Source organism: Barbus barbus, assembly GCF_936440315.1.
Source record: "Barbus barbus genome assembly, chromosome: 25".
Taxonomy (NCBI): Eukaryota; Metazoa; Chordata; class Actinopteri; order Cypriniformes; family Cyprinidae; genus Barbus; species Barbus barbus.
Window position 1 is genome coordinate 31,026,439 of NC_136753.1, and position 5,000 is coordinate 31,031,438.

The following is a 5,000-nucleotide window of genomic DNA, read 5'->3' on the forward strand; positions in this document are numbered from 1 at the left end:
GTTCCGGTTGATCTAATTAATGCAGCCTAACAATCCTTTAACGGATTTGAATAATAGAAGTGTATTAGTGACAAGTAGTAATGTGATAAGAGCTCGCTCAAGTACTGAGGAGCTAAGCCATTCAGGGCTTTATAAGTAATTAACACCTCTGTTTATTCACAATTTAGCAGTAAGAAGTTACTCTTCATCCAGTTTTTTATATCGACTATGCATTCCGTTAGTTTCTCAATTTGGTGTGTTTCACTGGGCCGCAAAGAAATATAGAGCTGAGTATCATCAGCATAACAGTGAAAGCTAACACCATGTCTCCTGATAATATCTCCCGAGGGTAACATGTAAAGCTTGAACAGTAACGGCCCTAGTACTGAGCCTTGAGGTACTCCGTACTGCACTTGTGATTGATATGATACCTCTTCATTCACTGCTACGAACTGATGGCGTTCAGATAAGTACGATTTGAACCATGCTAAGGCACTTCCACTAATGCCAACAAAGTGTTCTAGTCTATTTAAAAGACTGTTGTGGTCAATAGTGTCGAACGCAGCGCTAAGATCCAGTAGAACTAATAAAGAGATACAACCACGATCAGATGATAGAAGCAGGTCATTAGTAACTCTAATGAGAGCAGTCTCAGTACTATGATACGGTCTAAATCCTGACTGGAATTCCTCACAGATACTACTTTTCTCTAAGAAGGAATATAATTGTGAGGATGCTACCTTTTCTAGTATCTTTGACAGAAAAGGGAGATTTGAGATCAGTCTGTAATTAACAATCTTTGGGGACAAGTTGTGTTTTTTTAATGAGAGGCTTAATAACAGCCAATTTGAAGGTTTTGGGGACATATCCTGACAGTGATAAATTAATAATAGCCAAAAGAGGATCTATGACTTCTGGAAGCAGCTCTTTTAGTAGTTTAGATGGAATAGGGTCTAACATACATGTTGTTGGTTTAGATAATTTAACAAATTTATACAGTTCTTCCTCTCCTATAGTAGAGAATGAGTGGAATTGTTCCTCAGGGGATCTATAGTGCATCTGATGCGATATTGTAGCTGACGGCTGCATGGTTACAATTTTATCTCTGATAGAATCGATCTTGGAAGTAAAGTAGTTCATAAAGTCATTACTGCTGTGCTCTTGGGAAATGCCAACACCTGTTGATGCTTTATTTTTCGTTAATTTAGTGACTGTATTGAATAAATACCGGGGGTTATGTTTGTTTTCTTCTAGAAGAGACGGAAGTAATCAGATCTATCAGTTTTTAATGCTTTTCTGTAGGATAGGGTATTTTCCCGCCAAGCTATATGAAATACCTCTAGTGTTGTTTTCCTCCAGCTGCGCTCCATTTTCCGGGCTGCTCTCTTTAAGGTGCGAGTGTGCTCATTATACCACGGAGTCGGACTGTTTTCTTTGATCTTCCTTAAGCGTAAAGGAGCAACTGTATCTAAAGTGCTAGAAAAGAGAGTCCATAGTTTCTGTTACATCATCAAGTTTTTCTGCGCTGTTGGATATGCTGAGGAATTGAGATAAATCAGGAAGATTACTGACAAAACAGTCTTTTGTGGTAGAGGTGATGGTTCTACCATACTTGTAACAAGGAGTAGAACTTACAGTTTTAGCTATATGGAGTTTACACAAGACTAGATAATGATCAGATATCATGGCTTTGCTGCAGAATTTCAACACCACTAACATCAATTCCATGTGACAGTATTAAATCTAGAGTATGATTTCGACATTGAGTAGGTCCGGAAACGTGTTGTCTAACCCCAATAGAGTTAAGAATGTCTATGAATTCTGATCCTAATGCATCTTTTTCATTATCAACATGGATATTAAAATCGCCAACAATTAAGACTTTATCTGCAGCCAGTACTCACTCAGATAGAAAATCAGCAAATTCTTTAATAAAGTCTGTGTGGTGCCCTGGTGGCCTGTATACAGTAGCCAGTACAAACATCACAGGGGATTTATCACTAACACCTGTTTCTCTAGATTATGTTATACGAAGCACCATAACTTCAAACGAGTTATACTTAAAGCCTGCCCTCTGAGAAATACTGAGAATATTGCTATAAATTGTAGCAACACCTCCCCCTTTACCTTTTGGATGTGGCTCATTTTTATAGCAGTAATCTTGGGGGGTAGACTCATTTAAAGTAATGTATTCATCTGGTTTTAGCCATGTTTCTGTCAAACAGAGCAAGTATATTTTTATATGTATATAAAACACTATATTCTTGCACTTCTGGTTAGATGCTAACTGCATTTCATTAGCTCTGTACTTGTACTCTGCATAAATGACAATAAAGTTGAATCTAATCTAATCTAAAAATGAACGAAAGAACAATAGGTAAGTAAGTCCCATTTGTTAACATTAGTTAAAGCAGGTTAACATTAACTAACAATGTGCAATAGCTAATTGTTGCAGTAGTTAATATTCTTTGTTAATGTTGATTAATAAAAAATACAACTATGTTAGTTAATGTTAGCTCCATTGAATTATATTAAGACAACTTTTGATTTTACAATGTATTATTAAAAGTTGAAATTAAGATAGCATTATTAATAAATGCAGTCATTGTTTTTTTCATGTGAACTAATGGAACTTGTGTTACTGAACAATAATAACGAATCAGTCGTTGATATATAGATAGGCCCACTGTTCTCTATTATAGATCAGTGGATGGGCCATGCTTTAGCTTAGAAACAATGTTTGGAAATAAATAGCTCATTAAGTCTTTAAGTAAGAATTATTTGATGCTATTGTGAAGACTAAAGCGAATATAAATATCTAAATGACTGAGTGTGAAACATTATTTACACAGTTTTAGGAAAGTAGCGCAGCTGATTTGTTTACTGGGTTACCGGGGTAACGGCAGCGGCAGCGCCCTCTAGTGGCGAATGTGCGTCATTCAGCGCGTCTTCACTTTAACTCGCTCCGCTTTTCTTCTCATCTGTGCTCATTTAAATTAAACCGTTGCCTTTTTAAAGATCTAAAGTAATCATATGAGGCTGCATCGCAATTTTTCCATAAATAAACAGAATAAATTAATACGTTTGTTATAGGCTACTGAATAAGTTAGGCTGTTTTGTATTTTGTTTTGTATTCGCACTTGCGCTCCTAAATACATTTTCCAGTTCGCACACATCTATTTTTAGTCGCAAATGCGAGTGAAATGCTCGCACTGTCGAGCCCTGCAGTGTCTGACATCGTACTTGCAAGTTCACACACCTCTTTAACATTATTTTTAGTGATCTCCGACTGGCGAAGTCAAACATCATTAGTGCCGACGTGAATAACAATCTTACTGAATTTACGTTTAGCATTAGCCAGCACTTTCAAATTTCCCAAGATGTCAGGTGCTCTGGCTCCCGGTAAACATTGGACTATGGTGGCTGGTGTCTCTATTTTCACGTTCCATACAATAGAATCGCCAATAACTAGAGCACTTTCATCAGGTTTCTCAGTGGGTGCTTCACTGAGTGGGGAGAACCTGTTTGATGTTCTGATCGGAACGGAAGAGCGGTGTTTTGACCTGCGACTATGCCGCCTCACAGTCACCCAGCTGCCCTGCTGCACGGGCTCAACCGGAACCGAACAATGTACAGGACTCCCTGAGCTAGTCGCATCCAAAGCAGTATCTACAGCCCTCACATTCTTACTGTCCTCAACTAAAGTTTGGATGCGTGTCTCTAATTCTGAAACCTTCTCTGTCAGCCTAACTATTTCCCTGCATCTATCACATGTGAATCCCTCATCGCCGACAGAGAGAGATGAACTGTACATGTGACATGAAGTGCAAACAACAATAGCAGGAGAAGAAGCCATTACTCACCGTGGCTGATGAATGATACCAACTTAACTTACCACTTACCACTGTTGTTTGATGAACTCGTGAAAAACGGAGCGAGAGAGAAATGAAAACGGAGCGAGAAAAAACAAAACAATAATAGGCGCAAATAGAAACGCGAAGGGAAAAAAGGATTTTAATAAGCGAACGATCAAATTAGTTAGATTAATTTGATAAATAATACCAGAAATATGGTGGGAATTAAGTTATATATTATCACTTTAAACAACAGAGAGTGAAAGTAAGGTAAAGATTCAATAAAAAAAGCGGAGCTACAAACGCAAACCTCTCAGCAGCACAACAGACAGGAACAGACTGAAGCAATCGATAGCAGTGCAATCAATCGTGTCTCCACGTGAGACTTGTGTCGCATTTCGGGGCAAAGCAATAAAAAACATTGTTGAACAACAATATAAAATGCGGGAAACTATTCATTGGTTATTCTAAAATTCGGCGTGATGACGTTTAATGTCTCCAACAGCGCATGTAGTCCCATTTAGCAACTTGTTAGCAACCGTCTTTTTTAAGAAACGTAACAGCTTAAAAAAATCACGAGTGTGGTGTACTGGTGTGTTTTATGTCATAGAATAAAACGTGAAAGTATCTTGAGCTTGTGTGAACCATGGACCTTTTTTAAGGGATTTGACCAAAATCCCATAAAAAAAAACCCATTGACTCTGGGACGATGAAACCGGAAGTGCTAAAATGCTAACTCACTTCCGGGTTTTCGCCTACAAAATGACATCATAGTTCCACCACTCTATTTCAATTAAAATCGGCGTACGCCACCTGTGTTAATACGATTATGCTTGCTGTGATTATGAGCTTAATCGCATTATTTAGATCAAAGTATTGCGTTTATATGAGGTAAAGTTTAATCGCAATATTGTCAAAATCTCATTATAATCACATTAAGAGGGTCCATGTAAATGCACTCAATGAGAGAGAGCATCACACGTCTGAACAGCCAGATTAGCATCAGACACTGCGGTTAACCCTAGTCCTCCAATACATTAAGATGAAGCTCTGCATCTCTAATGGAATTTATTAATGGTTTCTCATCTTCAGAAGGGACCTTTCACATGGACACATTCTGGAGCAGCTGTACAACAACCGCATTCGACAGTGGAAGAGAAAATAGCA

At 38.1% G+C, this 5,000-nt stretch overlaps 1 protein-coding gene across 1 annotated transcript in view; it reads right to left on the reverse strand.

Annotated features, from left to right (window-relative positions):
- The window catches only part of LOC306845026 (histone deacetylase 4-like), a 55,697-nt gene that overhangs the window by 47,720 nt on the left and 2,977 nt on the right, over positions 1–5,000 (reverse strand). The window lies entirely within an intron of this gene.